This window comes from Lissotriton helveticus, chromosome 6 (assembly GCF_964261635.1).
Source record: "Lissotriton helveticus chromosome 6, aLisHel1.1, whole genome shotgun sequence".
Classification (NCBI taxonomy): domain Eukaryota; kingdom Metazoa; phylum Chordata; class Amphibia; order Caudata; family Salamandridae; genus Lissotriton; species Lissotriton helveticus.
Window position 1 is genome coordinate 1,735,545,475 of NC_136067.1, and position 25,696 is coordinate 1,735,571,170.

The 25,696-nt window shown below is 44.3% G+C and overlaps 1 pseudogene; it reads left to right on the forward strand.

Annotated features, from left to right (window-relative positions):
* Nucleotides 1-14,519: 14,519 nt before the first annotated feature.
* Nucleotides 14,520-15,496, forward strand: LOC144765670 (28S ribosomal RNA; annotated as a pseudogene).
* Nucleotides 15,497-25,696: the final 10,200 nt, after the last annotated feature.

Below are 25,696 nucleotides of genomic sequence, written 5' to 3' on the forward strand. Positions count from 1 at the left end.
AAAGAGAGTTTAAAATAATGTGAGAGGAGAAGAGAGAACATCGCGTATTGTCACACTTAGAGACTCCTAGAGTAATCTTCATACCCAGCAGTCATATTGCTTGCCTTTTCGACCCTCTCAGGACAGAATTATAGGGAAATTATGTACAATAAAGTGCATGTGCATAACAACTAAAGGAAACGTGGGTTGGCAGCCTATAAACCCATGGACAGCTAGGAACAGAAGTCATCCTGCTGGATGCTGTGGCACTCCTGTCAGGGCCTTCCTCCTAACATTCCACATATGGCATAAAAACGTAGCCACTCCACAGGCAAAACGTGGTCTGGGATCCGATTTTAAAATCCACACGGCATCCGATGGTTCTGTGTGCCCAGTTGCGGCAGATCGGTTTTAGCCAATTAGATCTAGGTTTGCCATAAGTCTGACAAGCAAACATAACGTGAGCAACTGACCCCACTGGTGCTCTGCAGCTTGGGCCGCTGCTTGCGGTTAGGTCGCGTCGATACCAGTTTGCTGTTACCTCGCAAACGGGGAGGGTGCCAATCCTAAAATGAATATATAACATCCTGTTCCGAGGGACCTGGATTATGTCTAGGTAGGGCTCCAGGAACTATCTAATGTGTGAACAGGAGCATTCAAGAGAATTGTCTGGAATGTGACTTCACCACCTCAGGTGTAAAATGTTTACAATTTTGTTTGCTTCCATCCATCAGTAATTTAGGAAAGAGTATTTGGATACCATTACACAGCCCACATCAAGAATGAAATACTCGTCCCGATTTTTAAAAAGCTATTGTAAGAGCACATATATGAACACGGTATTCATGATGAATTTTCTATCCAGCACTAAAGGGTCTCAAGTCACTCTCAATAATGCTATTCCCTATCATGCTGTTTCTATTGTGGTCCTTGAAATGTACTAGAGATCTATAGCAGGAAACCGGAATGTGAGGAGAATTACTTCTCGGAGACCATACTGGCAATGACAGCGGATGTTTGTGTAGATATCTGAATTTGAATTACTATTTTTTTTAAGTGAACATCTATTGAAATAGATAATGTAACTTATTACCCAAAGCGTATGCGAGTTGTGGAAGTGTATGAAAAATATGATCTAGATATATAAATACATTTCCTGTGTATCTTAAATAGATAGTGTATCCTCTCCCTCCAATCTATTTCCAAATATATATATAAATAAACTCTAAATATATAAAAAGAAACAAATATGGCATTACATTAATAAGCTTCAAAGTCACTTTCAATGTGATTCATTTTTAAACGCTCTATCAAAGAAATATATAATATAAACATTAAAAAACGAAAATATGATTTGAACGTTTTTTTAATTAAAAAGGCATGTGTCAGAAATCCTTTATACCACTGAGACTTCTATTCTTATAATGAATTAAATACAATACTTTAAATCAGGTCAGGCAAGTTTGAGCTTTCCACTGGGAGATCTTGCCTTACACAAGATCCTGTGAATAATATATTCAGAATAATTAAACCATGTACTATAATTACGGGATGGAAAAGTGGCAAATCGTTTCCCATATATGAATATTCAAATGCCGCTATTAAATACACAAAATACCGCACACATTATTGTCCTACTGGTGGGATATTGAACTCTAAGATATCAGTTATGGTACTTAAATCAATACCCCCAATATTTGGACCTTTGACTAAAAATGGCATACTTTGCTTAACATTTCCAAGTATGAAATTCAGGGCCCAGCTGGCCTACAAGCAGAGCCACCAAAGTTATGTGATTCTACGGTTATGGTTTTTTTGTGGATAATTATGGATTTGTCACGTTTGCCACATAATTCAGCATTTGCAGCATAATCTGCAGATTTTAACCCAAAAATTGCTTATAGCTGAAACGATTAAAAATTTCTAAACTCGTTGGAACGTGATCACGTGTAGTGGAAGGCCTTCACGGAAGATAACTGGTCATCTTACAGTTGCTTATTTCGGTATTTGGTTGTTAAAGTGGTACAAATGAGATGAAATGTTTACCCAGACAGTATCACCATGTATAAAAATCACAAAATAATGAAGTAATGCTATCAAAATGCTACCATATGTGCAAGCTGGTGATTAAATTAATCAAAATCAAAGGGTATCAGGTCAAAACACAAATTACGTCTCTATCCATTAATCACATGAGTCAAATACAGTAGTAGCTGAATCACAAACAACTAGCAAATAAGCTACTCAAAGTATGGAACAAAAAAAGAATTGCCAAATTGCCAAGGACTTGTTGCAGAAGAGGGACAAAGAGCAGTAGCATAAGAAACACCGAATTCCCTTTATCCTCTCAGACATGTATGGTGTGAAATATTATGTCTAATAGCTTTTCTGATTCCATCTTAAAACCAGCCGCGGTCCGTGCAGGTAACTGTGGGCTGTGTAAAGGGAGATTCTGAGGGACGATGCCGAGGGAAAATAGGCATCGTCCCTCGGAACCCCCCCTTATACGGCCCCTCCGCTATTACTATCATGGACCTCGGCTGCTTAAAACAAATGATCGGGAAATAGGGGGTGGGGCGGATTAGCTGAGAGCAACCTTCACCTACTCCAATCAGTGCTTAATTTGAGCCTGTCCTTGCTAGTGGGGGGCACAGACACTTATTTTTAGGGACCACACATATTTTTCTGCATCAGACATTTGTCAAAAGCAAGAGAGGGAAAAGCAAACACGGAGGAAAGATAAAGAGAAAAAAATCAAAAAGTGAGGAAGCAGGGACCTGCAAAAGAGAGATAAAGGGGCAAGGGGTGTCTGGTAGTGAATTATAGAGGCATGAGAAGGATACAGGACTATGTAGCTTTGGTATTCCGTGCCTGCACATTTAATTGCACCAGCCACTTGATTCAGAGCAGAGCTTTGGGCACTGCAGTTTTTCATTTACAAATTAAGTACTGATACTTAAAGCAATACCTCAAATCTTAAATTAGGTGGGGACTTGCCCCCTCCCTTCTATGACAATTGCATGCACCCACTGATGCAGCTAACACAACTTCAGGTTTTGCTTTTAACACCATGTGGGCCATACACAGTGATAACTGAATATTTTACTATCTACTACAGATGATAGGAAAACAGCGCTTCTTTTCCATTACTTATAAAGCAATCATTGGAAAAGACCTAACTGAAGCTATACCACCCAAAAATATGTTTCATGCTAGTGGGGGCAGGGGGGGTCTCTCACTCCACTGTCTAAAAGTAACTCAAGAACTTTGAACATATACTACCCATATAAGGAAGGAGAATAATCCAGACTTAAAAATAGATACATATGCAAAAATATCCCAATGGATTTTCCAAGTGGTATTGCTATTTATTATTTGCTGTACATCATCAGGTGAGTATACAAGTATTTGCGAAGAGTTTTACCACAACGTTTACAAACAAGTGACATTAGTGAAACTTAGACTGGACAATGTAAATAATACATCTTTGCTCATTAAAAAAGTACCCATAGTCCTGAAATCAGTAAATCAGTTAATTTGTTAGTACACGTTCCATAAATCTTATTATGTAAAAACGTGGTGCCTATTGATGCAGTTACTATTTTGTTCAATGGGACAGCAATTTCATTATAAGACCGGAGGCTACATTATGCATTATCCTTTAATGCAACTCACAAGCAGCCGCACTACATCACAAAGGATAAAGTTCTAGAGTTTACATAACACAGGATAAAGGATGTAACCAGGAAACAGTCTGCCTCTTTTAAAAGCGTCTCGCAAGCAGATAAGTCACTGCCTTTTACTTCTCTCTAATTTACCTTTGTTTGTGATTTTAAGCTTGCAATTTTACTAATTTAGGCATGTACTTGCCTTGTTTAACCATATTACGCGTATACAGTCTTATGCTAAGCCTATACAGTCTTGTTAACCTTCCCTTCCTTTCGTGGTGGCGCCGGTTTCCCCCGCCCACCCCCACTACCTCGACTTCCAATTTATGGTTGTCCCCCTCCTCCCCCCTCCATCGAGCCCTCTCATGGCCTTTCCAATACTCGAGTGAGCCCCCTCCTACCTCTTGCGCGCATACCCCTTAGCGCGAGATCGCGGACATCTTCACAATCCTCCACACCCGGTCGCTGTCTTTTCTACAAATACTTTCAGAACCATCGCCTTCCTCTCATGACTTGAGCGATTTTCACTCCGCATGTAAACCGGCAAACTCCTCCTAATGCCTTTACCGCACGCCGACTTAGAGGAACGGTGATTGGCAACCCCCGCGTTGCGTGCCTCATCCCCTAAATTCCTTCCTCTAACTCTGGCAGTGGCTGAGCTCGAGCGATTTTTTTTTCGTCAGTTACATCGCTCTCACCCGCTACCGGAGACGCTTACCTTGCCGATTAATTAACGCTCGCTTTTTTAGCCTTTAACAGGTTCTTTACACCATAAAAAAAAGGGAGGCATAATAAGATTGTAAAGTTGAATAGCCCTTTACCAACATATTGTTTTATTTAAAATTAATAACACTCTCATAGAGACCTTCTTTATCATTCTCATAGGGACTACTCATTTAATTTCTCTCCCCACTTAAACTTTATTTTAACCCTTTGCTATACCATTTTTTAACACTGTTATTATATTAATACTAGCTCTCCTGCGCCAGTAAACCCATCACTTAAAATATTCTTACATCAGGAGATTAAGTCCTGTATGCTGGTAACCCTAAAATAGGTTATGTCCTCCAAAAGACCGATTGATGCCCAGGAACACCGTTCTGGGCTTCAGAATAGATTTTGTAGAGGTCTCCTTCCAGTCGCGGTTACCCCAACCCCTTATCCTTTCAGAAGAACAACAGAAGATCCTGGAAGAAGAAATCCTTTCTATGATCCAAAAAGGCGCTATTGTAGAAGTTCCATGGTCTCTAACGAGATTTATAAGCACACTCTTTCTGGTCCAAAAAAAGGACAAGGGGTGGAGACCCGTTATAAACCTTCGAGAAGACAACAAATTTCTGGTCTATCATCACTTCAAAATGGAGGGTATCTACCTCCTCAGTTATCTCTTTCTCAAAGGAGACTGGCTGGTCAAACTGGACTTGAAGGACGCCTACTTTACCATCCCCATGGCAAAAGATCACCAACCCGTCCTTCAATTTTCTTGGAAGGATCGTCTATTCCAATTTCAAGCCCTACCTTTCAGCCTCTCTTCTGCCCCTTGGTGTTTCACCAAGATTATGAAGACCATTGTTTCTATCCTGAGAGAAAGGGGGATCCGCCTCATCATCTACCCTGACGATATCCTTATCATGTCTCAAGCCCACTCAGACCTCGTCAGAGATCTGAATACTTCCATGAATCTAATAGAGAGTCTCGATTTCATTATAAACAGAAAAGTCCATTCTCTCTCCATGCAAGTCCCTAGAGTTCCTTGGCTTCACGGTAGACACCTCGGAATGTCTTCTACTCCTTCCTGCAAAAAAGATTGCCAAGATCCGAAAGGAGATCAGATCAGTGCTAAAACAAGAATCTCTAACCCTTTGAGAACTATCCAGACTTCTTGGCCTTCTTTCTTCCTCCATCCAGTCCATCTTTCCTGGGCCTCTGAATTACCGCACTCTTCAGAGAATAAAGAGGAAAGCCCTCAATTCAGGTCTTTGGTTTGGAGACCTTGTGACTCTGGACACGGACGCCAGGACGGAGCTGTTTTGGTGGCTGGAGAACCTAGATGCCTGGAATGGCAAGGCAATCTTCGGTTCAGCCCCGGAGTTCATCCTAGAATCGGATGCCAGCCTTCATGGCTGGGGTGCACGTTTGCAAGACCAAAACATCGGCAGGGTTTGGACCCTGACAGAATCCTCGCATCATATAAACTTTCTGGAGCTCACTGCGGGTTTATACGCACTTATGAGCTTTAAACATTCCATTCAGGGGAGATCCGTTGTTCTGAAGATGGACAACATTTCTGCTGTGGCTTATATCAATCGCCTTGGCGGAACGAGATCTGCAGACCTCTTCAATCTAGCGAAGAAACTTTGGATGTTCTGCCTAGAACACAAAATCTCCCTCAAGGCAGAATACCTTCCAGAGAAATCAAACTTGTCTGCAGATTGGAATTCGAGATTCCTCCTGGACTTCACCGACTGGAAGCTCAATGTGAGCGTTTTCAATGCCCTCTTCCATGTTTGGGGTCCCCCTAGACGTGGACTTAGTTATTTGCCAGCAGACTGACCTTCCAATTACCAAACTACTTCAGTTGGATTCCAGACTCGGGCGCTCTTGCTGTGAACGCCTTTCTCCAACCCTGGTCTCACTTCCTCGGTTATGCCTGCCCTCCCTTTGCCATGATTCAGAGGGTCCTTCAGAAGGTCAGGGCGGAGGAATGCTTTCTGATCTTAATAACTCCCTTTTGGCCGTCCCAAGCATGGTTCCCGACAGCCCTGGAACTCGCATGCGACATTCCCTTCCTGATCCCAGCAGTCAGAGGCCTGGTTTCAAACGCAGACGGGGAAGATCATCATCTTATCCTCTCGGGGAATTTGAACCTCTTGCCTGGAAAGTGTCAGGCAATCTAACGAATTGTCTGGAATTTCGTCGTCAGCTCTCTCTCTTCTCGGGGAATCCTAGGCCCCCGATACAAACCTTAGGTACAACAGCATTTGGAGAAAATGGTTTTGTTGGTGCTTGGAAAGGAGTCTGGATCCCGTGGAGACTCCTGTCGTCAATATCGTGAACTTTCTTGTCGAACAATTTGATAGAGGTCTCTCCTATCGTTCAATTAATTGCCCCTAGACCTAAGTACCAAACTCTTTGGGATGTTAAAGCTATTTTAGACCTTTTCTCTTCCTTGCCCGATAACTCTTCCCTTAACAGGAAATTTCTCTCCTTCAAGCTCCCTACCCTCTTATGTTATGTTTATTCTCCTGTAGAAGAGTCTCTGACATCAAAAGCCCAGATATTTCTAATAGATGTTATGACATGTTTGGCGTTAAGTTTGAGATTCTAAGGAGAACTAAAACCATGTCAGATTTTATCTTTTACCCTCGTTTTGACCTTTTCCCTAAACTTTGTGTGGTGGCATGTATGAAAGAATATGATTCTAGGATGAGTGACCTTCGCCCTAGTGATGCTAATCAACTTCTGATTTCTTTTGTTAAGCCTTTAAAACCTGTTGCCTCTTCCTCCATAGCTAGATGGGTCAAGTCAACTATGAGTCTAGCTGGTATTGACCTCTCCAGATTTCAGGCCCATTCTATTAGAGGACCTATGGCCAGTAAGTCTTTTTTGTCTGGTGGTAAGTTGGATGATATCCTAAAAGCTGCAGACTGGTCAAATGCTAACACCTTTGCTCGTCATTATTGCAAGCCTATTGAGCAAATGTCTGATGTTGTCCTTCGGTGCTACGAACATGCATAATGTAGCCTCCGGTCTTGTAATAAAATTGCGATTCTCCTATTAACATGACCAGAGAATCTGGATTAAAGACACAGAGGCTCACATTATCCCACCCTCTCCTCCGTTTCATTAATTGCTGATGAGTTTATTGTTAACAACAATTGTCGATAAGTTACTGTTATCATCAATGCCTTTGTTAATTTTCTCTCTAGGCTTGTGTTTTCTTTTGGACCTTATTCTCTGAAAATGGTTCCTTAACCTGTCTTTTCTCCTTCCCAGGTAATCCCATTTAATGGTCTGGTCCTTTCCTATTAAGGCTCCTATGTTCTTCTCCATTTGCAAGTTCATGTTGGATCTCGCCATTTGATGAAATTTTCCTGCTGCGATTCTTTTAAAAGAGGCAGACTGTTTCCAGGTTATATCCTTTATCCTGTGTTATGTAAACTCTAGAACGTTATCCATTGTGATGTAGTGTGGCTGCTTGTGAGTTGCATTAAAGGATAATGTATAATGTCAGCCTCCGTGTCTTTAATGAAATCCAGATTCTCTGGTCATGTTAATAGGAGATTCACAATTTCTGCATGGAGATTGCGACATAAAATAATCCCTCTCCACGCAGTTGGTGGAGAATGAAAAAGAGCATCATGACTAGTAGTTCGTATTGCAGAAAAATACTGCTAGTCATACCACACCATTAGGAATGGAAATTTCTGGTCCCATCATCAGTAGTTTAAAAAGTGTCATGAGACCCCCAAATGTCGGCAGTTCTCTGCTAGACCGTCCTATTGCCTGGAGCCCATTGCCTCAAAGTTCACCAAAAAATTGCAAGTTCAATATTTGTGTGTTGTTTATGCTACCAGTGCTGGCTGCCTTTGCTGTTGCCTTTGGAAGTTATAGAACCCTATTTGCATGATGCATTACGCCATACAAATGGGGCATGTACTATATTGCCAATCTCCAGCAGTTACAAAGGTTATGAGGTGGGGATGGCTTTTGAGAGGGTGCAGATTAACATTGTTGTGCACAGACCCTATGAGAGCTTCAGGGAACAGGATCATTTTGGTAGTGCCCTGATGCCATACTTCTGAGGGTGATAACTGTGCAAATTGCGGCCAGTCCCCTGCCCAGTGTCTTCACCAGTGTATGGTGCCCCACAGAGGTAATCTCAGAGGGGGTGACAAACTTTATTTTGGTGTACATAAAGGCTATGTGGGAATGATGTCATTTACAAGTTCATCTCCCCGTATCAGTTCCAAACCAATGGGCTTGTAGAGAGAAAGATGTAAAGAGACACAAAGAGGTATGATTAAGGGATAGTCTGAGAAACTCTATAGGAAATGGTATGTTAAAATCTCATGCCTCCTGTTTGCCTATAGGGAGGTCTGACAAAAGGGAGTGGGTTTGAGCCCCTTTGAACTTGTATGGGCACCCTGTCAGAGGTCCTTCTTGTCCAAGAAGAATAGGGGGAACCTTTCAAGGAACCCAAAAAGCACATTAAGGCTGCATTCTTGCATCATTGAGTACCTGAAAAGGGCTAACGAAAACGTGGAGGCCAGCCAAGAGCAGAACAAGCACAGGTATGACCAAAAAGCAACCCTCATCGAATACCACAAAGTGTGGGTTGTAGAACCTGTGGATCCCAGGGTCCTTCAGAACAGGCTGGCCCTGCATGGTACTGGAGAAGGTGAGGGAGGTCACCTACATGGTGGACATTGGAACCTCCAGACAACCACACAGGGTGAGCCATGTCAACCGTCTGAAGCCTCACTTTTATAGGGCAGACATGCCCATTCTCCGAGTAAGAGATGGAGGAGAGAAAGAGGAAGAGGAGAGTGAGTCTTTCTCAGACGTCTTTTTCAGCAATGCCAAGGATGTGTCAATAGAGGGAGTAATCTCCTAGGCAAACCCCAAAGAAAGGACCCCAGAACTCAGGTTATGTATGGGCTATAGGGAACTGAATGCCATCACCAAGACAGATAAACAACTCACATCCAGAGCTGATAAGTTTACCGTTTGGTTAAGGTCTGCAAAGTATCTCAACACATTTGATTTGACCTCTGGATACTGGCAGATTGCCTTGATTCACCCTTCAGAGGTTGATGAACAGGGTACTGTCTGGTTTGGAGACCTGTAGAGAAGCATATCTTGATGATATTGCTGTCTTTAGCTCCACTTGGCAACAACACCTGACTCCCCCTTAGCAAAGTACTTCAGGCCCTGCAACATACAGGACTGACTATCAAGGCTAGTAGTGTCAGATAGGGCAGGGAACTATAGTGCAATTGGGTAGCTTGCAAGCCTTCCAAATTCTTGACTTAGGTTAGAACTTTCCTCGGTCTGACTGATTATTACAATGGGGTTGGGCTCTATTGTAGCCCTCTGACAGAGTTGACTTCAAAGAAGCAGAAAAGGAGGCCATACAGACTTAGGAGAGTCAGAAGGCCTTTGACACCCTGAAGGTGGCACTGTGTACAGCACCTGTAATCAAGGCATCTGATTTCAGCAGTGAGTTTGTGATCCAAACAGATGCTTCAGAACATGGGTTGGGCCAGTGTCATCACTACTGGACAATGAGGGTCAGGATCAACAAGTTGCCTTTATCAGCAGGCATCTACTGCCTAGAGAGCATCGTTGGAGTGCCACAGGGAGGGAAGTCTTTGCTGTGCTTCAGTCACTGTAGAAGCTGAGACCCTACTTGTTTGTTACTCACTTCCTAGTTCAAATTGACCACAGGCCTCTCCGATGGCTCATGCATATGAAAGGAAAACCCGCAAACTATTGAGGTGATCCATCTCGCTACAGTGTATGGACTTTCCGGTGGGACACAGACCTGGTACTGACCATTTCAAAGCAGGTAGGCTTTCCAGGATCTTTGACGATGATCACTGCCAAGGGAATGGCTGAGTTGCTCTTCACCTTTCATCTGGAGGGGGCCGGGTAGGAAAATACCTCTTTTTACACGATCACCCCATTTTTGTGGGACTGAAGCTGCTGGGTTTCTGACTCTGTGAAATTGGACTCTGCTAACCAGATCTGTGCTATGACCCATAAAACATGTTGACATTTCTATATTCCTACATGACATATTTAACTTGCAGAAAGTCCCTAGTATATGGTACAAAGTGTATCCAGGGCTTGTAAGCTAAATGCCATTAGTGAACGGCAGCACACATTATGCCACCCATTATGGTGAAAATGCAAACATGACTGCAGGCCTACCTTTGTAGCCTGGCTGTGCAGTTTTAAAACAGTTTCAAAATAGCCCCTTTTGAAAGAGATAAACTTTTCTTGTAAATAATAGTAGACAACCACTATGGAGGCCTTGAGGCCCATATGGCAGGGTGTATAGCATTTGAAAGTAAGACATGGAAAAGTTTCATGTTAAAGATTCTATTACAGTGAAAAGGCACGAAGGCTAGTTTCACTGTTGCAGGGCTGGCTGTTCCATAGGAAAGCTTTGGGATATATTATTAAATGTCGTAATGTTATCTCCGGCTAGGAAACGGCAAAGTTCATTTTTGGACTTTTGAAATATTTATTGCACGCCCAATTCACTGGTGAAGTTGGATTTGTAATACATGATTAGGAAAAGGCACTTACAGAAAGCTACATTTTGCTAGTCTACAGCTGCTAGAACCCCATCTGCATGAGCTACATCTGTCACCTGGCAGCTGAGTAGGTTACCTGATGAGGTGTGAAAACGGCTCCCAGTGTAGAACAAAGGTCTTTGGTGTGCTAAGGTGTTTTGCTCCTCTGGCAGGATGATCATCTGGGCTGTGATCAGGAACTTGATTAACTTCAATGAGGTCTACACTATGTTATCTGACACCTGGGCAGGGCATTTCTTGGTTCCCCCAGTTAGGATGAACCACACCCTATGGGAGAGGAGTTGCCCCAGAACTGATTTGAAGTGACCACAGAGAAGATGCTGCTCATTTTCCTGTCTTTACACAACGGGAGAAGGGTTTTACCATGTTGGGTTTTCGAGAGAAGAGTGCACTGTGGGATTGTTTGCAAGATATTTCACAAGAACTGCTTCAACAGTGGTTAGGGTTTGCCTACACACTCTTCAGAACACTTGTGGACCTGTGCAAGACAGAAGAAGGATTGCACCTGCTGCTGAGACCTTGAAGGAGGATTGAAATGCGGGTCCTGCTTCCAGTTGTCCCCACAACATAGAAATGGACTCCAGGAGCCCACCCCTGACCTCCTACTAAGCACAGAGACAGAACAGTCTTATAGAAGCCTATTTCCCTGAAGAGCCAGGCAAACCAATTCCAACTGGATCTGTCCTGGACCATCCTGGTGGCTTCTGCTGGACTGAGTCTTGACCCTTAAGTGTTGTTCCTGAGGTCCTTGTACCCTTGGCTGTGCTGTGTAAAAGTGTACTCCTCCTAATACACTGACAAACCTGGAACATAGGAACCTTTTGGGTCCAAAGAACCCCAGAGGAATGGGACAAACTTGCCTAGTCAATCCGATGAAGGTGCTGATAACCAGTGCTAACGTGCATGTGCTCTCTACTTTAAGCATGGTAACATTGTCTACTCCACAACTGGCATATTTAATTTAATTAAAAGTTCCGAGTTTGGTGCACTACATGTGGCCAGGGACTGCAAATTAAATGCTACTAGTGGGACTGCAGCACTGATTGAGCAACCTACTTTAGTAGTTCTTCAAACATGTCTCAGGCCTGCCATTGCAGAGTCTGGGTGTGCAGTTTTAAAGTGCCATGTTGACCTGGCAAGTTAACCCTCTTGCCAGGCCATACCCTTCCTTATTATAACACATAAGTCACCCCTATGGTAGGCACTGGACAGCCACAAGGGCAGGTTGCGGTATATTTGAATTGTTGGACATGACCTTTAGGTTTTACATGCTCTGATAGTGAAAAACTCTTACACTTGTTTTTCACTACTGCCAGTCTTATCTCTACCATAAGTTAACATTGGGATTACCTTATTACATATTATTAGTGTAATTTCCAATTGGGAAAATATGGACTTATTGAGTCACAATTTATATTCACAACGTATAGTAAGTTGGATTTTAAGTTGCAAGTCTGACAATGGCACTTTTAGAAAGTTGGCATTTTCTTACTTTAACCATTCTGTGCATTCTGCCTTTCTCCAATACACGCGTAGAGCAGACACTCCTGCCCAGGGCCCTGTCCTACAACCAACCGCACTACCAAGGGCCTGGGACAGGGGCCCATCGTGCCTGGGGAGGCTTTTATTTCTTGGCCTGGTTTGAAAGCTTTGACAGTGGGGCCCAATATCCTGGGCTCCATCCTCCGGTGCAGCCCATGGCCAAGCCCCTGGTATGGGCTCCCACTGGCCTAGGAAGGCCTCCTCTTCTTGGCTGGGTACAGGAGCTCTGACCCCACATCAGGGCCCTGCCATGACCTGGGGCAGGCCCCCCACCCTGGGCTCTGTCCTCAGGCCTGCTGCCCCGCCAAGGGCCCAGGATGTGGGTCCATTGGGCCCGGGAAGTATTCTCCTACTCAGCCGGGTCAGGGGCACTGACCTCATGCCCTTGGGCCCCAACATTCCCTGGGGCAGGTGCTCCCACCCTGAGCTCTGTACTCTGGCCTGTTACACTGCTAAGGGACTGTTATTGGGGTCCATTGGGCCCTGGGTGACCTCTCCCGCTTTGACTGCATGTTAAGGTGCCTGCAGGCTTCAGAGCCCCATGCAGTCCTGTGCCTGGGGCCCAGCTGGGACTCTGAGCAACTGGGCCGCAGAGTCCCCGACCCCTCCAGAAACAAGCAGAATACCTTTCATTGAGGCACAGAGTTACCAGATGGCCATTCTTCCAGCCCAGATAACTGGTCGTGCTGAACCCCTCAGTCACCTGGTCACAGGCAATGCTTTCCAATAGTGCTACCAGATGGCCGGGCTGCCCTGGAAGTCCAAATGAGGGCTCATTTGCTTCCCTGATCCCAGACAGAGCTCCAGGAAGTCATGCGCATTCACACCTTCTGTCTCCTCTGTCACTCAGTGCGCATGGATTATAAGAAAGGGAGGGGTTTTTCCTCTGGATTTCTAGGGAGGGGGTACCTCTCGACCTCCTTGAGGTCCAGCAATTCTGAGCGAAGCCAGAGTCCATGCCTGCCTCTGGGGGCACAGTTCTGCTCCTGCCCCCAAAGCCCTGCCCAATGGCTGGGTTTAGACCGTTGTAAGACAGATTAGTTTTACCCTACTGACAGTGTGTTGTTGCAATAGTAATCCTGCTCAGTACGAGTGGAACTGCAGGTTCAGGTATTTGGTGCAGGTATTTGGCCTCAGTGTAATGATGTTGCTCTGGATGATCTAGGTTTACAAATGTCTTTCCGATTTAAGAAGAATAGTTGTCTGACTGCTTTAATAGACACTCTTAAAATGTGCCAAGTATTCATGGACAATTAACTGTTAAACTCAGCGCTCAGATGTACACTGTTTTGCACCACACATATTTCAATCTTGTTAATATACTGTTTTAAGAATGTTTATTTGTGATATCTAAATAAAGTTTAGTTTAACATTCTTAGTTGGTATACAAAGTTGATTACAGTAACATGTTTGTATTTATATTTAGAATTAGTAATGTTTAGTCACTAGCTTTATCATTTTTATTATAGAGGTGTGCGTATGTTAATTTAGCTATACAAGTGCACATCCTCATGATTGAAATATGTTGAATTCAGAATAGATCTCAACTAACTGCTAACATACAATCAGCTTAATTGTCTCAGGGCTATTTGTAGACAATTGATATTGTTAGAATAGTACTGGAGGGTGCACTTTCTCTATCCAAAATGTAATCCCAGTTCCTGTGAGGACAGCATTAAATGTGGCTATACTCTGGAACAAATGTGTTGTGGGAAGCAAGTCCGATTTGACACTGATCGGCAGCAATAATAGCCCTGACTGTGCAACCGCTTGGTGATACAGATATCCAAATGCCTTGTCATCTAATTAGTGATGAGCTTCAATGGGTGAATGAGATTTCCACTGTCCATACCTACTATCTAGCCAGACCACAACCAAGGGAACCGGCTTGGCAGCATGTTATGTTATGTTATGTTTAGATCTCTTCAATAGCGCACGGCTGCCCCGAGGGGCGTCCCGGCGCTTTGGCAAAGAGAAATGCAGCAAAGAGACACAACACAGCAGCTCACGGAGGGGAAAGAGACCCTGTTGAACATGACTGTGGTCTGGGACTGTGAAGCGACATTAGAGGTGTAGGATATGTGGGAGGCCCTCAGGCCACTGGTGAACCACCACTACTCTTTTGTTTTTTCACATGAGGCTGGGGGCGAGCACCATGGGGATCTCGCTTTTGACCCCAAGCGCTCGGCGCCTGCTGGGTGCAACCAGCTACTGGGACAGTGGTGGGTAGGGAGTTTGATTGCTCCGGTACACTTGTTAAACAATAAAGCAAGTGTTCTAAGGCGGGCTCAGTGTGGACAGAAACCTCCTGTGGAGCAGAAGGGCAAAAGATTTCTCGATTTTCAGTATGAATACAGACCGTGAAAGTACCTCACGATCCTTCTGACTTTTTGGGTTTCAAGCAGGATGTGTCAGAAGAGTTACCACTGGGATAACTGGCTTGTGGCGGTTGGATTTTGGCTCTCCCTATCATTGTGAAGCAGAATTCACCAATCATTGGATTGTTCACCCACTAATAGGGAATGTGAGCTGGGCTTAGACGTTTGTGAGACAGGTTAGTTGTACCCTACTGATGTGTTGTTGTAATAGTAATTCTGCTCAGTATGAGAGGATCCACAGGTTCAGACATGTGGTGCATGTGCTTGGCTGAGGAGCCAATGGACTGAAGCTATCATCTATGGGATTATGACTGAATGCCTCTAAGTCAGAATACTTCCTAAACCATAATGACACTGCAGTGCTGTGGAGCCTCGGAAGGCCTGGGATAGCTGGCATCTTGTCTGGTACATAGAGCCGCTCACTTGGGGACTGGCACATGGACGGAAGGGGGCCACCTCCATCCCCCTTAGTACACTGCAGGTTTGTGGGGCACCAGGTGCTAAATAATTTGTAGATTACCTGATTCTGGGTCAGGGTTTTGTAAGTAGCAGAGCAGCTACCTTGCTGCCATCTATGGAAAGTCATTTTCTGAGCCATGCTTTTGTCTCCATCCATGGGTGCAAGCGAACACACTTCACCACACCTGGGGTTGGGTCCCTCTGCCGCCAGGCCAGTGGAAGGGATGCGAAGGGGGAAATATGGTGACTGGCACTGGGGCCTTCACCTCCTTTTCCCTGTGCTGCCAGGTGGAGTAATGGGGGCATGATTGCTTTCAGGGCGACCAGATGGCCAGACCAGGATCCCCTTACGCCTGCAGAAGTGGTTGGGAGGCAGCAGTCCTGGGAAGAAGCCTCATGAGAACCTGCTCAGAGAACATGGCCATTCTTGTCATCGCTGCTCTTCTGTGTGACTGGGTCCTGGGTCTGGTCGTCCTGGGCTATCTGTTCACTGGGTCACCTTGGGCCATCTGGCCACCATGCTGCATGACGTGATGGCCTGTCAGCCAGTCAGCTGAGCTACCTCCAATTTTTGTCCCCCCTGAGGGTTCTGTAAGCCCCCACTTTGTGGGGGCTTAATAGTCGTGGAATAGTCAGGGAAAATGGGCTTCCCAGTCAGGTCTGCCGGGAGAGGATGTGGCCCGGGCTTAACCCTCCTTGGCTCCCCAAGCTCCAAGAAGGAGGAAGGCACCCACCCAAGGCAGCACCCTAAGCCCACAGTATGGGGCTGACAGTCAGTACTCAGAGCAGGGTGGCTGCAAGCCCGGGAAGGACTCTCTTGCTCCTGTACTGTGTTTGGGTTAAAGAGCAGAGATCAGCCCTACATGAAGACCCAGTCCCCAGGGGTACAAATCTGGAACACAAGCCTGGCAGGGCTCAAGAATTCCTCAGCAGACACCTGGGCCTGGTTTCAAATGGCAGCAACTGTTGATGTCTCATGCCACCCAGGAGATACCATTGGCAGGCCCAGTGCAGGGCCTAGCATTCTGCTAAGAATGAGCTGGGCCTGTCAAAGAGGAAGTGGGAGGCTCGGGAAGCCCTCTCCTCCTTCTCCAGCAGGGAAGGAGGTTGTGGTTGCATTCTCGGTCAGTGCTCTGGCAGAGCCCGGGCACCATGCGCCGGCCCCCCATGCTGCCAAGAGTGCAGCAGGGGGAAATGAGCTCCGTGTTAACAGACTGCCTGGGGAAGGTCCATACTGGAGTCTGGTCGATTGGACACAGTTGGGCCTATTTGGTGACTGTGGGCTGCTTGGTTGGAAACACTAGACCATGGCCCTAGTGAGAGTTTCATAGCTACAGAGTGTACAGGGCGGGGCCACGCAGGGTTAGTGAGCAAGCAGGTCTGGTTCTATGAGCCCACCAGGGCCCTGAGTTCCCTTCTACGGCCAGCAGTGTCAAAAATGGGTTGCTGCCTCTACATGGCCAGTTTCAGATTATCTGAATGGGACATGGGCCCCCTGCAGGGCCATGGAGTGGGCGCCCTGATCCAGGGCTCCCTCCAGTAGCTTTCTGCATCACTAAGGGCATGGGACAGGAATCTCACGGGCCCGGGGAGGCTTCCCCTGCTTGGCTGGGTTCAGAAGCATGGAATATGGACAGGGCTTTGGTGGGTTCTGAGGTTGGAGCCCTGGTCCTGCTGTCAGTCACGTGTCCAAACGACCAACAAAACCTTAAAGGATCTACACATCTGACCCACGCTGAATTCAGAATTTTGTTTATTTTACTGAAATGTATAGCTTTTATACCATGAGTTTCACACTCACTTCTTCCACTAACTGGAAGGAGGTTGAACGCAAAAAATTTGGAAAAATGGGCTATGTCCCAGTAAAATGCCAAAACTGTGTTGAAAAATGTGTTTTTGGGATTCAAGTCTGCAGATTCCTGAAAGCTGGGAAGATTGTGATTTTATCTATATTTTGGCTAATTTCTTGGCCCCATCCAGGGATATCCACAAACCCTGGGTACCTTTAGAATTCTCAATTTTTTTTTTAAAAAGACGCAAATTTGAGATGGATCCCTTATGTGAACAAAAGATTATGGGTGCCTAAGAGCAAACTGTCCCAAATAGCCAAAAAAGGGCTTAGCACGGCGGGGAAGAGGCCTGGCAGCAAAGGGGTTAAACATGGGAGAAGTCGACCTGAATTGGAGAAGAGCCCACATGAACTGAGAAATGATACAACTGAGTTGCAAACTAAATATTGTTGACTGTGGACAATTGTATTCCTGTGAGAAGACAAGGATTGATCCTGTTCCCAAGAGAGCATTGCAAGCTGATTAGCTGACTAGGGACAGAAGAAGCAACATGTTGCAAAGCTTCATGAAATGTGAAGTTTATAATAGTGTGTGTTCCTAGATAAGGTTGGGTATTTCCAGACCATTTACCTCTACATTTACCCTGTCCAGTGCTCACACTCTTTTGAGATTCTACTGAGCTTCTTGAATCTCTCTTTATGGAGTGGCACTTTTCACTCTATTCTTAGGATATTGATTATCTCCTTTGTGGAACACGCTTAATGCATTTTAATATGATTTTATTGACTAATATTGCTAATTGATTTTCTGTTCATTGAGATTAATATAAATTAACTTGTGATCTTCATTAAAATGATGTACTAAAGATTTGATTAATAAAATTCATTAACTCATACCAAACTCTCTGTATTGACTGAAAATAGATTAAGGGCTGTAATCATAATATATGTGATGCAGAGCTCCTAATCTTCTCCAAAACAATGGCAAAGAACCATACGACCCGGGAAAGGTAAAAAGTCGGGGAATTAGCCTGGATGATGGTAAACCGACAAATCTTAAATTAGACTCCAATTCCTGACTCAGCACCACTCTACAAGTCAACTGTATTTCTTGACTCAGTACACAGGCAATGGTAGCCTCTTTAATTGTGTATACCCCCCTTTTTTTTAAAATCAAGCTTTCGTGTTCTAATCCGGGGTTCTTATAGGAGCATGCACCCGTACAATATGTAGGAAATGATTCACTTTTGTTTCAGCAACCTCTGCACCATTTACATATAAAGACGAGCTCCAGTTGCTCATAAGTCACCTAACGTTAGAAGTTGAAATCTAAGTTGTATACATTTTGTTTTTTTCCTTAGTTTCAAATTAGTTGTCACATAATTCTGTGCCCTGAAGGAGTTGAAAGTAGGTAACAGCAGCTCCCCTCTTTTTAGCTTTGATAGCTCCTATGTGTTCTCTGCAAATGATACAGTTAGTGTAGACTTGTTAGCTATTTTGTTGAATGGGCTAGAACTCTGGAGACTGTCCCAATACCCTGTTCAGTGCTAATGACAAGGTGAACTCGTCATGTATAATGGGATTCAATAAATGTTAGCATTGAAGGTGATACTCAATGAGTCCTCATCTGTGATTCCAGTAAGGTTCTTAATACCATTTGTATTACGAAATTGCACGCTGATTCAAAAAAGATATTTCCATAATACGGTTTAGGAATGCCTGCTGCAGAATTCTACTGCCGGGAATAGGATTTTATAAAAAATAAATCAGCTGTGCTGGTACAGTTGGTGAGCCAAATTCCAGTCTGAGTTGACTTACTGGAGTTCACTGGAAGAGCCCAAAAACAAATACATTAGCGGTAGACAAAATCGTCTGCATATCTTTATGTAAGTTCAAGCCATAGGTGGAAGAGCCATATACAATTGCCTTTGTGAATTTTGTTATAATAACTCCAATAGGGAACCTTGGGACAGGCTCAGGGCCAAACTGGGACCCCAAACCAGCCCTGGCAATTACGCCGGACCAGCCCCTGGATGCTGGTGGAAAACACTGCTGCTGCGCTTTTGTTACAGGGCTTCTATTTTGCAGCACTGCTGCAATACCAGCCCCCTGTAATAAAAACACCCCCCACCAATCGAAAACTAGCTGCCCACCCTTCCGGCCCACTGGGAAAGCGCCTGGTGCTGACCCCGGCCAGGCCAGCCCTGGACTGGCTGCACTGTTTTAGATACATTTGTCGTAAATGACACAGCAGATGGTGACCTCTGATTACCATAACTTTATGCTGCATTTCATGACACAATGGTGCAGCTATTGCAAAGATATTGGCGCGGCTGTCAAGTAGGGCAAATGTTCTATAATTTTCCGAGTCATGTATGCTTCCCTCCATATGCAGCAGATGTAAAATTGAGACCCTCCCACAGTCAGGAATTATACATGCTTCCAAAATGGAATTACACAGAAGACAAAGAGGGTGTGTCCAAGATTCCTAATTCGATTTGAATATTGAAATGGGGATACCATTTGTCCCTGGGACTTTCTTACCCCTGTTTGCCTCCAAGGCCTCGACAATCATTGTTGCAGTGAAAATGTTTGATGCAGATATGAGGATGTGGCAGTTTGTTGTAATAGAGCTCATCTCAAACTTAACCCAAGTATCTGCATCTATAGCAATGGTATCGACTTTTGTATATTCTAATGATTACACTAATCCCCAGAACCTTTTAGATCCATACAGGGCTGCCCATTCTTTGATATGATGCCATTTTTCCAGCTCAAAAGTGTATTTCTTGCTCCAGCATTGGCGCTTATATTCCAGTGTAATAGCCTTCAACTCACAGGTGCATTTTTTTTTCTGGTCTTGGCATACTTCCTCATCAGATGAGTTAATTGATATTTCGGAGCACCCAGCTCCATTGTATACCAGGTGCTAATCTGAGCTAAACGCATGAGTCGAAATTTACCTGCATCAAGGGTAGGTGAGTAAAAAGCATTCATCTATCCCTCCTCTAAGCCTAAGTGACGTCCCTACTTAAGTATACTCAGAAAGGGAAAAGATAAGGTGTTAGCATCTGGAACCTTCCTAAAAAGTCTCTCCACAGTCATGTAGCATAAAGCTTTGGAGACAGTGCTTGCTCTAAGATGCTCTCTCTCCGAAGACAGCCAAGAAGTGTGCACTTTCCCTACTCCCAACATCGCATTATCACAGATATGTTTCCCAAGAGTCTTTGCGGGTCACACCATCTGCTCTGAGTATGATCTCAAAGATAGTTTTCCATGGGATACTGGTGTTCTTATTTTGCAACAGTATGTCCTTTGTTCCCATGCCTTTTCTTGTGTGCACAACAGCCTGCCTTTATTGACTCTAACAAGGGCACTTCTTCCACCTGCAACACAAAACCTGAGAAAGAACAAATTCCAACGCACATTTGAAATTCAGCTATTAATTCTGAAGCAAGAGTTTCGAGGGGAATTCATTTCAGGCCTACAAGATTCAGCTAACATAAGAAATCAACATATAAACTTTATGAATTTGCATAGGGAAATAGGACACATTCAGTTAATACATTTACCTACATGCCAAACAACTCAATTAATAAACGATTTTAGTACATGAATAATTGTCAATATCACAACACAAGCTTTTCATGTTAATGTTTTCTGCAAGTTACATTCACTTTCTACATTAATTCTCCATGTTACTCCATGTTACTTGTAAATGGCCTAAACTCATCACGTTTTGAATTAATACAATTCAGATTCCAACAATGGATTATATGTGGGTGAGCTGTACACGTCTGATTATGTTGCACCCCTACAAATGAATGTGATTTCCTTTACATCACTCTAAACGTAGACTTGTAATTGAATATTCCAAATGACTACTGATTAGGATTGCCACGCCACTGAAAAGTCTACCATTATCTGATAGCTTTATGGCAGGGCTGACCCAGGATGGATAATTTTGTATGACAAACCCCTCCACGATTTTATTTTAAAAAAGCAGTTACCTTAATACTGCCAGCCCACGCCTTTCCTCCATCCTCATTTCCGCAGCAGGAACCAGGAAGCACACAGCCTCTCAGAATCCCCTGACCAACCACAATGCTGCCTTACAGCAGCAGTGTGATTGGTCTGAGCACCGTGGTTCGGTGCTCAGACAGGGGCTGGAAGGCTGTGCATGTTCTACAACCAGACTGTAATGTAGCCAGGGTGGAGAACAGGCAGAGGGCGCATATCGGTTTGGCCGGCCGCAGACAGACAGCCAACCCGTCATGTGCACTTAAGCTGCAGGTACCATACCTCCTCCCTGTGACATGGGGAACCCAGCCAAAGCCCGTCTGCCCGAACCTTCAACTGCAAGCTGGACCGTTATTATCATTTTATTTTTGTATTCAGCTTTCAGTTGGAGCAGTGATGTGACGCTCCTCCGCCTTAGCGGCAAATAGATGGAGTAGGGTTCCTCAATTGAGTACCTCCGGTAAGTCTTTGATTATGTTTTGAGGCAAAAATTATACTTGGATATCTTAAAAACCCTGATCACACATTCCATCCTGTTGTGTGTGATAGTCTCGATGATCATGCCTGATTAATAGTCCAGCTCTGTGCTAGGCTGAGTTCGAGCCCCATCTGGGAAAGAAATGTGTTGATTAAAGTTACCTCAATTGGAACCCATGGTTTGGGGTCGCAGGACCTTGGTTTAAAGTTGGTTATTTCATCATTTCTTGTGGGGAGGCTGTTGGGTTGTCTTGCATTTAGGATGTCACTAGGTGCACATTCTGATGTAGCTTAGCTCTGTGCTTACAGGTAGATATCACCCACTTATGTATGCCTGGTATTTGCCTTGTCCTCATTTGACATCATTGTGCCCATACTATTGTGCTCTACTAAGCCGTCCCCAAATCATTCACACTGGTCTCCTTGGCTTTACATCAATTCCTTTGCTGGGGCTTCATTGATACATTTTACATTAATTTCCCCGCCTTTTACCTCCTCCTTTCTAGTCAGTGTGTCATGTCCAACATAGCATGTTGCAGCCTTTATGGGATTGAGATCCTGGTAGCCTGCGATACTTGACCTGAGCCCTTCGTTGGCAACAGACCAATAAAAGACTACTTTTTTTCCAGCTGCCTGCGTGAGATATTTTATGTAAGGTGAGAGGAAATAAATTTGGCAGGTTGTTTCTCTTGACTTCAATCATTTGTATAGGTTTTTCTTATGTATTTGTGGACAGGTGTTTAGCAATAAATACACCTGTAGAACAAATTTAATAGGAAAATGAATCCAGGATCAATACATAAAGCTCCACATAAGATAAATACAAAGAATATACCTAGACAGCTTCCTTTCTGAGTAAGCCGCCGAAAGTGCATAAAGTGCTGAATGTGCAAAGAAGCATTAAGGTATGATCCAGTCTTCTAGACAGACCCCACGGCTTCGTCCATAAACAGTCCCCAAAAGCTTATCAAATTTCTTAATCCCCCATCATGCAATGTTTATAGCCATTCATTATTTCTAACATGCTTCATTTTTCGCAACTATTACCCCATAGTGGGAATCAGCTGGTCTGCCACTTTTTGAAGTAAAAGCAATCTGGTCAGAGCCATTGTGACATACAATAATGTTGCCAATTTAGTGGTTATACAAGTAGCTAGTTTAACCAGCCATTCATTCTCCAAATACTGAAATATTTCATTCCAAAATTCCTGAAGAAGAGGACACAGGCCTCTTACGTTCACCCAATTTGCCGCAGCCCCCTAGGTACATCGAAAGCAATGGCCGGCCAATTAGGATTGACTTGTGCAAGAAATTGCGGGGTTCTATATAAAAGCCATTTACTATAAAATAACGTTCTATGCCAATTGGCTCCCCTCAAGACGCTAACATTTTGTATATTAACTTCATCCCATATCTTTTTTCCTAGTTCCAATCATTCATATTTTCCCTTGTTTTTATTGCTTTTTGACTAAGATGAGGGCCCTTCATGGAGGCGAACAATCTTTTCTATTCCCCAGGGCATTTATGTTCACAAGCTTCAAGTAACGCAGTTGCCACTTTTTGACCACTGTTTATCTGGCTAGAATCTAAATTGCTAAATACTTTATTCAACATTCTAAAGGAACCAAGGAGCAAGACATTGCCTTGAAAAAACCTGCATACTCCAGACATGTTTTGCCATCTCTACACGGATAAAATGTTTGCTAGCTTCTCAAACCCTGCTTTCACCCACTTTTATGACTAAATAGGGGGCCAGATTAGTGCCAGAATTCATAACTAGTTCTGACAGAGGTGTGACTGTATTAATATTGGGAATGATGTATCCTGTTTAGGGAACATTCCCGCAAGAACCACTTCAGACTCTTGTAACAGACTATTTCGAGTGACTTTGATGATTTTAACACATCACATATATCGTATTCTTTAAAAATCAGCTGCATAAAATAATTCTTAGGAATACCATTGCAGAGCTTTACATTAAACCTGGATATGTACTGTGCAAAATAGGTGAAATAGTAACAGTTAAGATTGGAAAGCGCCAAACTGCCCTTTTTCTAGTCCTTCATATAAAGTGCTCAGTGCTGCTCTGGCTATTTTTTTGCCAGATAAATGATGTAAACATAGACTCCCCCTTTTTAAAAAATGATGTGGTTAAAACACACGTAATACCTGAAAAGAGGAAATTGAACTGAGGGAGAAACAACATTTTAATGAAGGAGACCTTCCCCAGGATAGGTGAAGGAAGAAAATTCCATCCTGCAGATAGGTCTTGTATTTTTTAAAGCAAAGGGGAAATCTGTGATGAGTACCTGATGCCCAAATACCTTTGTGGCTGCGTGTTGACGCAGGAGGTTACATCTGCATGTAGTATATCTGGATTGCACCTGCATAATAATATTTCAGTTTTCTTCCTGTTGATTTTATAGCATCCCAATTTCTCATACTGAACAAAAATCTCAAAAGATTTCAGTTGGGAACGTTTGCTACTGTTGAGAATTAACATAATATCATCAGCATATAGTTTTATCTTCCCCACCTGGGCCAGAGAAGGGAGAATGTTGTCATTCTCCCTAATCGCCACTGCCAATGGTTCAATAAAGAAGGCAAATAAAGTAGGTGATAAGGTACAACTCTGCCAGGTTCCTCACAAGACTTGCAATTCCCACACCTCTGTGATGTAATGTAGTCAGCAGTCTAGTAGTTGGGTGGGTGACAGGGACAGGGTAGGACGCACATAATAAAACTTATTGAAACATAAAAGAAGTGTCGGTCTTTCCTTTGTCAAGACACAACAACTGGCGATGAGGGTGGGATGAGCAGCCTGCTTCGCTGAACCCTGGAAACAGCATCCTGTCCCTGGGGCATCGTTGGGAGAACAGGCGCGGTCGCGACACAAGTGCCCCAAGGTGACTGCCGCCCAAACGAAGAGGCCAGCAGCCAGTGTCCCAGCTCCGCGATTCCGTGATCGCGTAGAGCCGTGCGAGAGAAGCGCAGTCGAGCGCCAAAGAAATTTTAAACCCGGCGCCGTTTCACGCCCAAAAAGGAAAAGGGGCCCGGGAGCCGTGCGAGGCTAAGGAAGAAGCTGGGAGCCCACCCCAGACTTCCGGAAGAGCCTTGGAGGTCGAGGTTGTCTGGAGCAGTGCGGAGAGCTGTGGGGGAGTTGAAAACTCTGTGCCGAGATTGACGAGAGCCGGAGCTCCCCCCCGATGCGTGAGGAACAGCGCGCGGACAAGTGAAGGAAATCGGGAGCCGAGCCCGAGTCTACCTGAAGGTGCACGTGGACCAGAAGCACAAGTGAGACTGAGGGAGACCTGCTGTTTTCCGGGAAAGCTGTTGGTGAGTGCCGTGTGAGCCCGGTAAGCCTGGGAACTGAATGCAGCCCCAAACCTCGTGGTGCATGGGAGTTACAAGTGAGCGGCCATCTTGGAGTCAGGCAGCCTAGAGGGACATCCCTGTGTGAATCGGGAGCGGCCATTTTGAAGTCAGGCGTTCCAGTGACAAATGAGCCTTGATGCGCACGAACAGCTAGAGATGAACAAGCGCATATTAAAGCAAGCGAGTCACAGTACACAAGCACAAGTTGAGGCAAGCAGCAAATCATAAGCAAGCTTTTGTTAAAACAAGTAAGAAGCAGCCAACAAGCACAAGTTAATGCAAGTAAGAAATAATAAACAAGCATAAGTCAAGGCGAGCAGACAATAGTAAACAGGCACGTGACAAGCCAAGAAAATGGTGACTCCGAACACATCCCCACAACGGAATGAAGTCAAACCAATCATCACGGGGGTGTCGCATCTGCGGCCCCCAGAACCTCTAACTCTGACCACTGGAGGAAGCATGGGCCCCAGATGGCAGGAGTGGTTTGAGGATTTTGAAGATTACATTAAAGGGTCGAAGGTGACAGCTGATGAGGAAAAATTGATTGCCCACCGCAATTTAGCGGGCCGAGAAATTAGCAAAATAATCAAAGACTTTCCTCCTGCGGAAGTAGGAACCTACGACAAAGTGTGCGAAGCCCTGAACAAGAAATTCCTCCACAAAAGAAATGTTGATTATGAA